Source organism: Grammomys surdaster, unplaced genomic scaffold (assembly GCF_004785775.1).
Source record: "Grammomys surdaster isolate TR1022 unplaced genomic scaffold, NIH_TR_1.0 97, whole genome shotgun sequence".
Classification (NCBI taxonomy): Eukaryota; Metazoa; Chordata; class Mammalia; order Rodentia; family Muridae; genus Grammomys; species Grammomys surdaster.
In genome coordinates, this window is record NW_021604576.1 from 20,985,493 (window position 1) to 20,996,697 (window position 11,205).

Genomic DNA, 11,205 nt, shown 5'->3' on the forward strand with positions numbered 1-11,205 from the left:
TGGACTATTAATATGTCTTCAAAATACCCAACACTTTTCTTCATGTGCTTTGCACAGAATGTTTCCTCAGCTTGGACTACCCTTTTCTCTGTTCATTTTTCTTATGACTGTATCTAGAGAGAAACCACCTATCCAAGAAAGCCTTCCTTGACTCATCCCAGCTTTGTGTCACATGTCTGCATAGATACTTTTTCCTGTTTGATATTCACAATACTTTCATTCCATGTTTGCTTGTCTCTTTTCTCTACTGTAGTGTAAGTGATGCAAAGCCAGTGGATGAGCCACACTGCATCCCTAATTCTAGAACAGAGTTGGAACAAGACCATGTACCATAGCTTGCAGCTAAGTGAGAGCGAACGGCACTTTTTCCTTTCACTGAGTGAAAGATGCAAGAGGAAGAGGTAACTGCAGCAAAAATTGCAGCAGGTATGCACTGGGCCTCAGGTGAAGACTCAAAGTCAACAATATGTGTTAGCTAGAGCTAATTTTTTGTCATTGTATGATCACTTAATTACATGTGCTCAGATATATATCCTTAATGCACACGTGTCTATGCACACACATATAGGCACACAGAATTTGCCTTTCCTATTTTCTCAGGTTTTACTTCCATCTCCTCTGACTACATCAGATTCCTAATGGATTTATGGTTCTTTTCACATTCTTCACGTTCATCTTGATCTGTCTCCCCATATAACACTTCTCATACCCATTCCTCTGGACTTGTTAGCCTTTCATTTTGTCTTTTATTTCTTCACCGTTTTCCAGGCTGCACAAGGCTACTCCCACAAGACTTTGAATAGAAACAGAGAGGCTTACTTCAGCAGTGTAGATGTTATACAATGGCAATGCTCCATTTTTATTTTATTTTATTTCTTTTACTGCATGGACTAGATGCACGTGTTTCATTGCTGGTTCTTTGTAACACTACTGCATAGGCAAAGTGTTAATCAATTATAGCAGCAGAACTAATTAAAAGACATACATTATACATCTTGTGGACACTGTCTTAATTAGCATACACTCTCCACATTACAAATTCATGTCAGAGGGAATTAAGAGGAGAAACTTAAAAATGCAAAGACTTACACTAAGAGGCCCAGAAATTTGTTTTCCCAAAACTTTTGCAGAGTGAATCCTTTAATATTTGTGTGACTTTAAAAGAAAATTCTCATCTTTATTTCTTTTTTTAAAAATACAACCAGTCTTAAGATAATCAAGCTAATCCTATTCCCTACCAAATTTCAGATCATAATCAATGGGCAGGTTTCTATAAATGGAAACACTTAATTGTATCCTTTCCTTATATCCTCTATTAAGCCTTTGACGGTAAATACAACAGCCAGTTCTTTTATTTTAGCAATTCTGCTCTTTTCAATTCAGTTCTTACTCCATACCTATTTCAGTTAAGTGCCATGGGGTCAAGGACATGTCTTCTTTCCTTAATCTCCACTAAGTTATTTGATTTCTTTCTGGGGAAGATGACTCAGACCCAGCAGAATCATAGTGTTTTGTGTGTGCTGAAAGATTCACACATGTGTTAGTGATTCTTATAACTTGATCTCTAGACACAACCACATGGAAACAAAGTTCAGGACAGAAATGATCAGGAGGTGACTAGACATCCATTAGTCCCTGATCCACATGACACAGGGATTAGTTTTTGCATCTAACCCTGAGTATTCATTTGCAATACTACTTATCTTTTTTGTATTCTACCAAACTGAATAAAAAAGCCTAACTACTTTTCTGCTCACATATGAAATTAAGATTTACCTCTCCCTTTTCTGCTCTTGACTTTCAGTCTATTCTCTATAAAGGGACTTGGGGAACCATCATCAGACTGAGGAATGGGGCGAGATCCCTGATAAATAGATGGAGAGACAGAATGACAGGCAAAAGATAGGTAACCAAAATGGCAAACTTCCAGCTTCTTCCTCATACTTCAAACCAGCCAGCAACAAATGCGTAAAGGCAAATTAGACTTTTTCTTTTGACAAAATGGCTTCCCTGCCATCAGAACAGGCCAGTCAAGCTCAGGACTGGACATGTTCACCCTAATGTTGTTAGCTTCTCAGCCTTCCTGTCCTTGTTGAAATGGAGCATCCCTAAGGGAGGAAAACACCACAGAGACTCTTAAAACTCCCAGCTCTCAAGAAGAGACTGGTTTATAGCTCCCATGTCCATGTGCTTTGCTGTGTATGTTTCAACACATCTAACTAAAATGTTTCTTTTTTTTAACGGGTTTATATTCCTCTTTTTATTGGATATTTTATTTATTTACAATACAGATGTCATCCCCTTTCCCCATTTCCTCTCCCTAGGACCCCCTATCCCATTCTTCTTTCTCCTTTCTCCGTTTGTACCATTTTGATTACATGCATGTATTAAGGTCAGTTCTAGGTTGAGAGTCTAGCAATACAATAGATGCAAATAGTCAAGGAACAAGCAATACAATAAACACAAATAGTCAAAGAACAAGCAAGGCATTAAACTCAATTACATGAACACTCTGGTGATCACTGTTTCTAAGGACTTATCAGAGTGACCAAAGTATCTGAGCCTAATTCTCTGTCCTAGCCCAAAGTCATTTTCATGTCTGAAGCCTACTTCCTTGTTCTAGCCTAAAATTTAGATTCCTGCCTGAGATTACTTCTTTGTTCTAGCCTCAGATTGAGATTCCTACCTGAAATTATTTCTTTGTTCTAGCCTAATGTCAGTTTGCTGACTGAAGCCTACTTCCTTGGCCTTTGCCAATGTCATATTCCTGCCAAGCAGTCCATTTCCTTGTTCTTGGCCCATGTCAGATTCTTGCCAAGCAGCCCCAAAGGCTCTCTGCCATCTCTCCTTTTTTTTTAAATCATTAACAAGACAGAGCCTGTCTTAGGTCATTCTGACAAGAATGCCTTCCTTATTCGTCATGGAATATGCATTATCAAAAGCAATGCACTATGTCTTAGGTTGGTAAGGCTCTGTGCAGAATCTTACCCGTCCTTGGCTTGCCAGCCTGTCAATTTAATAACTCTGTCTGAGGGCTCATTTTCAGCAGTGGTAAGACATTTATTCACTGGTTGATTTTGCTTCTCTAAGATTTCCCCTACTTGTTGTGTTTGAGATCTTCCTGCATGACTTCAAATGATTTAACCTGCAGAGAAAATTAACCCAATCAAGGCCCCTAGACTGTAAGAAGATCATACAACATTTCTTCTCAAAACCATTAAATGCTTCTCATCACATAAAGGAAAATTCCACATTCTCTAAAGAGCTGATCAGACCCTCCTCAATTGCCCATTCTCTTCATCTTCACTTTTTACACTGTTGTGAATCTCTCCAGCTTTGCTGGGAAGACATTGTTGGTGTTCTTCCCAGTCTTTGCATACATCAAGCTTATATCTTTTCAGGATCCTTGCATTAGCTCTTCCTTCATTGTAAAACTCTCCTACTCCTGATATAATCAACACACTGAGTTCATACACCTGTACCTGTTCATATCCTCTGATGTTACATCTCTAACTAGCCCATCTAGAATACTATATAGCTATGGTTGCATGATACAGTGTATATTTATGTGTATATCTCCTCTTCAGTCTCCTAGCAAATGTAAACTTCTGACAGCTAGGAGTTTTATCCACTTTAGTGTTTCAAAGCAGTGTCTAGAAGAACAACTGTTACATTGAAGGTATCCAATTTGTACTAATTGAATAAAAGAATTTCTGATTTCTGAATATTCTTTTCTATTGTAATTGACTAAAGCAAAGGTGGAGGTATTAGGTGCATGTCTCAGAAGGACAGGACTTTGGTAGGGAATGTTATAGCACATTGAAAACATTAAAGTCTAGTATTTTGAGATAATGACATAGGCTCAGGTAGATTCTATCTGAGTTACACCAAAAAGGACAAAATGACAGTACTTATCTGATTGGAGATACTTAAATTTTGAATCTAGAACTGTTCTGTAAGGCTGAAGGAAAAGGGCCCCTTTAGAAATCAGTCATTAATTTGTACATTAGTTAAGTTACACACTAATAGATTAATCCATTACTATTTACTAAAAGCATATATGCTTTTATTAATGTTGATCTAGTAATTATAATTCCAATAATCTCTCTCTTTTTTCTCTATTTTATTTATTCTTATTTTTATTTTGCTTTTTTTTATTGGATGTTTTATTTACATTTCCTATGTTGTCCCCTTACCCCATCCCCCACCTACCCAGGAACCCCCTATCCCCTCACTCCTCCTCCTTCTTCTCTGCAGATGTAACCCCTACCTACCCCCCCAACTCCCACCTCCCCACCCTCAAAATTCCCACCCACTGGGGCATCCAGCCTTCATGAGGTCAAGGATCTCTTCTTCCACCTATGCCCAGCAGGGCCCTCCACTCTTACGTATTCAGCTGAAGCCCTGGATCCCTCCCTAAGTGCTCCCAGGCTGGTGGTTTAGACCCTGGGAGCTGTGGTTGGTTGGTATTGTTGCTCTCCTCATGGGGCCACAAACCCTTTCAGCTCCAATGTCCTTCACTCTGACTCCTCCATTGGGAACCCCATTATTAGTTCAATGGCTAGTTGTGAGCATCTGCCTCTGAATATGTCAGACTCTTGAAGACCTATGAGGAGACATCCATATCAGGATCTTATCAGCATGCACTACCTGACTTCCATATCAGCATCTACCTTTGGTGACTGCACATGGGAAGGATACTCAGGTGGAATGGTCTTCAGACGGCCCCTCCTTCAGTTTCTGTCCCTCACTTTGTCTCCATATTTGCTCCATTGAGTATTTTGTTGCTCCTTCTAAGAAGGACCGAATCACCCCCACTTGGTCTTCCTTCTTCATGAGCTTCATGTGGCCTGTGAGTTGCACCTTGGGCATTTCAAGGTTCTGGGCTAATATCCAATAATCGGTGAGTGAATACCATGTGTGTTCTTTTGTGATTGGCTTACTTCACTCAGGATAATAATTTCTAGTTCCATCCATTTACCTAGGAACCTCTCGAATTCATTGTTTTTAATAGCTGAGTAATACTCCATTGTGTAAATATACCACATTTTTTGAATCCATTCTTCAGTTGAAGGACATATGGGTTCTTTCCAGCTCCTGGCTATTATAAATAAGGCTCCTATGAAGATTGTTGAGCATATGTCCTTGTTATACGTTAGAGCATCTTCTGGGTATATGCCTAGGAGTGGTATAGCTGGATCCTCAGGTAATGCTATGTCCAATTTTCTGAGGAACTGCCAGACTGATTTCCAAAGTGGTTGAACCATCTTGCAGTCCCACCAACAATGGAGGAGTGTTCCTCTTTCTCCACACCCTCACCAGCATCTACTATCAACTGAGTTTTCAATCTTAGCCAATCTTACTGGTGTGAGATGGAATCTCAGGGTTGTTTTGATTTGCATTTCCCTGACAACTAAGGATACTGAACATTTCTTTAGGTGCTTCTCAGCCATTCGAGTTTCCTCAGTTTGAAAATTCTTTGTTAAGCTCTATACCCTATTTTTTAATAGGGTTATTTGGTTGTCTGGAGTCTAATTTCTTGAGTTCTTTGTATATATTGGATATTAGCCCTCTATCAGATGTAGGATTGATAAAGATCTTTTCCCAATTTGTTGGTTGTCGTTTTGTCCTATTGACAGTGTCCTTTGCCTTACAGAAACTTTGCAATTTCATGAAGTCCCATTTGTCAATTCTTGATCTTAGAGCATATGCCATTGGTGTTCTGTTCCGGAAGTTTTTCCCTGTGCCCAAGTATTCGAAGCTCTTCCCCACCTTCTCTTCTATTAGTTTCAGTGTATCTGGTTTTATGTGGAGGTCCTTTATCCACTTAGACTTGAGCTTTGTACAAGGAGATAAGAATGGATCAATTTTCATTCTCCTACATGTTGTCTTCTGAGATCTTCTTCAATTTCTTTCTTCAGGGACTTGAAGTTCTTGTCATACAGGACTTTCACTTGCTTGGTTAGATTCACACCAAGGTATTTTATATTATTTGCGACTATTGTGAAGGGTGTCATTTCCCTAATTTCTCTTTCAGTCTGTTTATCTTTCATGTAGAGGAAGGCTACTGATTTGTTTGAGTTGATTTTATAACCAGCCACTTTGCTGAAGTTGTTTATCAGGTTTAGGAGTTCTCTGGTGGAAGTTTGGAGGTCACTTAAGTATACTACCATATCATCTGCAAATAGTGATATTTTCACTTTTTCCTTTCCTATTTGTATCCCTTTGACTTCTTTTTGTTGTCTAATTGCTCTGGCTAGGACTTCCAGTACTATATTGAATAGGTAGGGGGAGTGTGGGCAGCCTTGTCTAGTCCCTGATCTTAGTGGGATTGCTTGAAGTTTCTCTCCATTTAGTTTGATGTTGGCTACTGGTTTGCTGTAAATTGCTTTTACTATGTTTAGGTAGGAGCCTTGAATTCCTGATCTTTCCAAGACTTTTATCATGAAGGGATGTTGAATTTTGTCAAATGCTTTCTCAGCATCTAGTGAGATGATCATTTGTTTTTTTTTCTTTGAGTTTGTTTATATAGTGGATTACATTGATGGATTTCCGAATATTGAACCATCCCTACATTCCTGGGATAAAACCTACTTGATCATGATGGATGATTGTTTTGATGTGTTCTTGGATTCGGTTTGCTTGAATTTTATTGAGTATTTTTGCATCGATGTTATAAGGGAGATTGATCTGAAGTTCTCTTTTGTTGTCGGGTCTTTGTGGGGTTTGGGTATGAGTGTAATTGTAGCTTCATAGAACGAATTGGGTATTTTCCTTCTGTTTCTATTTTTTGGAATAGTTTGAAGAGAATTGGTATTAGGTCTTCCTTGAAGGTCTGATAGAATTCAGCACTAAAACCATCTGGTCCGGGGCTTTTTTTGGTGGGGAGACTTTTAATGACTGCTGCTATTTCCTTAGGGGTTATGGGACTATTTAGATGGCTTATCTGCTCCTGATTTAACTTTGGTACCTGGTATTTGTCTAGGAAATTGTCCATTTCATCCAGGTTTTCCAGTTTTGTTGAGTATAGGCCTTTGTAGTAGGATCTGATGATTTTTTGAATTTCTTGTTTCTGTTGTTATGTCTCCCTTTTCAGTTCTGATTTTATTAATTTGGATACTGTCTCTGTGCCCTCTGGTTAATCTGGCTAACGATTTGTCTATCTTGTTGATTTTCTCAAAGAACCAGCTCCTGGTTTTGTTGATATTTTATATTGTTCTTTCTGTTTCTATTTGGTTGATTTCAGCCCTGAGTTTGATTATTTCCTGCCTTCTACTCCTCCTGGGTGTATTTGCTTCTTTTTGTTCTAGAGCTTTTAGTTGTGCAGTCAAGTTGTTAGTGTATGCTCTCTCCAGTTTCTTTTTGTAGGCACTTAGATCTATGAGTTTTCCTCTTAGCACTGCCTTCATGGAGTCCCACAAGTTTTGGTATGATGTGTCCTCATTTTCATTGAATTCTAAAAAGTCTTTAATTTCTTTCTTTATTTTTTCCTTGACCATTTTATCATTGAGTAGAGAGTTGTTCAGTTTCCATGTACACGTGGGTTTTCCATTGGTTTTGTCATTATTAAACACCAGTCTTAGTCCCTGGTGATCTGATAAGATGCAAGGGATTATTTCAATCTTTTTGTATCTGTAGAGGCCTGTTTTGTGACCAATTATATGGTCTATTTTGGAGAAGGTACCTTGAGGTGCTGAGAAAAAGGTATATTCTTTTGTTTTAGGATGAAGTGTTCTATAGATGTCTGTTAAGTCCATTTGGTTCATAACTTCTGTTAATGTCAAAGTGTCTCGGTTTAGTTTCTGTTTCCATGATCTGTCCATTGCTGAGAGTGGGGTGTTGAAATCCCCCACTATTATTGTGTGAGGTATAATGTGTGTTTTGAGCTTTAGTAAAGTTTCTTTTATGTATGTAGGTGCCCTTGCATTTGGAGCATAGATGTTCAGAATTGAGAGTTCACCTTGGTAGATTTTTCCTTTGATGAGTATGAAGTTTCCTTCCTTATCTTGTTTGATTAATTTTGGATGAAAGTCGATTTTATTTGATATTAGAATGGCTACTCCAGCTTGTTTCTTGAGACCATTGGCTTGGAAAATTGTTTTCCACCCTTTTATTCTGAGGTAGTGTCTGTCCTTGTCACTGAGGTGGGTTTCTTGTATGCAGCAAAATTCTGGGTCTTGTTTGTTTATCCAGTCTGATAGTGTGCGTCTTTTTATTGGGGAATTGAGACCATTGATGTTAAGAGATATTAAGGAAAAATGATTGTGGCTTCCTGTTATTTTTGTTATTAGAGGTAGAATTATGTTTGTATAGTTATCTTCTTTTGGGGTTGTTGGAAGATTACTTCCTTGCTTTTTCTAGGTTGTAGTTACCCTCCTTGTGTTGGCATTTTCCATCAATTATCCTTTGAAGTGCTGGGTTTGTGGGAAGATATTGTGCAAATTTGGTTTTGTCATGTAATATCTTGGTTTCATCATCTATAGTGATTGAGAGTTTTGCTGGGTATAGTAATCTGGGTTGGCAATTGTGTTCTCTTAGGGTCTGTATGATTTCAGTCCAGGCTCTTCTGGCTTTTATAGTCCCTGATGAGAAGTCTGGTGTAATTCTTATAGGTCTGCCTTTATATGTTACTTGACTTTTTCCCTTACTGCTTTTAGTATTTTTTCTTTGTTTTGTGCATCTGATGTTTGATTATTATGTGATGGGAGGTATTTCTTTTCTATTCTAGTCTATTTGGTTTTCTGTAGCTTCTTGTATGTTTATGGGCATCTTGTTCTTTAGGTTAGGGAAGTTTTCCTCAATAATTTTGTTGAAGATATTTACTGGCCCTTTAAGTTGGGAATCTTCCTTCTCATCTATACCTATTATCCTTAGGTTTGGTCTTCTCATTGTGTCCTGGATTCCTGGATGTTTTGAGTTAGGAGTTTTTTGCATTTTGCTTTTTCTTTTATAGCTGTGTCAATGTTTTCCACGGTATCTTCTGCACATGAGATTCTCTCTTCTATCTCTTGTATTCGGTTGGTGATGCTTGTGTCTATGACTCCTGATCTCTTTCTTAGGTTTTCTGTCTCTATGGTTGTCTCCCCTTGAGCTTTCTTTATTGTTTCTATTTCCATTTTCAGATCCTGAATGTTTTTCTTTAATTCCTTCTTTGTGTTTTCTTGCATTTCGTTAAGGGATTTCTGTGATTCCTCTTTAAGGGCTTCTATCTGTTTACTTGTACTCTCCTGTATTTCTTTAAGGGAGTTACTTATGTCCTTCTTATAATCCTCTATCATCATCATGAGAAGTGATTTTAATTCTGAATCCTGCTTTTCTGGTGTGATGGGGTGTCCAGGGCATGCTATATTGGGAGAACTGGGTACTGATGATGCCAAGAAACTTTGGTTTCTGTTGCTTATGTTCCTGCGCTTGCCTTTCACCATCTGGTTAACTCTAGTGCTACCTGCCCTCACTGTGTAAGACTGGAGTCTGTATTTCCAGTTATTGTGGTTGTGTCAGAGCTCCGTAGAGTCCAGATGTCTCTGTGGTCTTATGATCCTAATCTCCTGGGTGGAAGAACTCCTGGGACTCAGGCCACCTCTTGAATCTGGAAATCCTTCTGCTCTGAGTGCAGTGGTTCCTCTAGGATAGCTCAGGATAGGATGTCTCCCAAGTGCAAACCACCTTGGTGTCTGCTCCTCTGAGTGCAGTGGCTCCTCGGCTGCTCTAAGTACAGTGGCTCCTCTAGGATGGCTCAGGATTCAGTATCTCCACAGGAGCAGACCAACTCTTTGTCTGTCCCAGCCAAAAGGACCAGGCAGGGGTGGAATGGAAGTGGAATTCCATAGGGGCAGGGTTTGTGTAGCTGGTGTGTCCTGAATGTCCCTGGCTCCCAGATGTATCTCTGGGGCTTAGGGAGTGAGATGGAGTTCTTACTGGCTGCTCTGAGTGCAGTGGGTCCTCTAGGATGGCTCAGGATTCAGTATCTACACAGGAGCAGACCAAATCTGTGTCTGCCCCAGCCCAAAGGACCAGGCAGGGGTGGAAGGGAAGTGGAATTCCGTAGGGGCAGGGTTTGTGTAGCTGGTGTGTCCTGAATGTCCCTGGCTCCCAGATGTATCTCTGGGGCTTAGGGAGTGAGATGGAGTTCTTACTGGCTGCTGTGAGTTCAGTGGCTCCTCTAGGATGGCTCAGGATTCAGTATCTCCACAGGAGCAGATCAACTCTGTGTTGGCTGCTCTGAGTGCAGTGGCTCCTCTAGGATGGCTCAGGATTCAGTATCTCTACAGGAGCAGACCAATTCTGTGTCTGCCCCAGCCCGAAAGCTCCAATAATCTCTTAAGTAAATAATTCTAAGCATAAACAAAGACTTAATTTCAAAGTTATCATGTGACAGAGTACAGTTATTTATTATTAGAAATAGTAGCCATCTAAATAAATTACAGTAAGTGTTTAGTTAGAACTACATTGTAGTTCTATTAAGCAACAGAATATGGTGCAGTTGTTTATAAAAGAGACTTCCAATAAATTGCTAGGAAAAAATGCATATGAAACAAAATGTATTTAGTAAAATATGTGTCTAGAAATAAAGGCGTATGTTTATGTCAACTTAAGTATTTGAGTGTTAACAATAATTGTTTCTTCATGTGCAGATTACTAGAAATTGTACTTTTTGGTTTTGTTTTGTCATCAGTTCATATAATGATTCTATAATAAATATATAATTTATGTAATTAAACTGTGCAGTAGTAAGCTTCACAACCAAGTGTACTGAGACTCTTCCTATATAAAAGCATTTAAGGCTCATCTACCACTATGATTCTGCTTTGCAGATATACTTGCTGAGCATCTAGTATGTGCAGAGCATCTGAATGAATGGTTTGCAAGAGGCCAGGCATCTATATATTTCTTCCTAAGCTCACTAGAAGCACCTGAGAGCAAGTCTGCTTATCTATATTTTTCCATATCCAACCCAGAAATGTGTGAAAATATAGGGAATTTGGGAAGGGTGCTTTGTATGTTATAAATCTGACAAATGGATGCAGGCTGTGGCAAACTGATGAGAGATGAGAGGGAACATAAATGTGACTTGCTGCCCTGTAAAGATTGCCAGAGCTTGCAAGGACAACCAGCCTTCATTCTGTTTAATAATAAGGGGGCATTTAATTAAAACCCTCAATGATATATTAAGTTTCATGTTCTGGAATTACTCTGTGCCTTCCT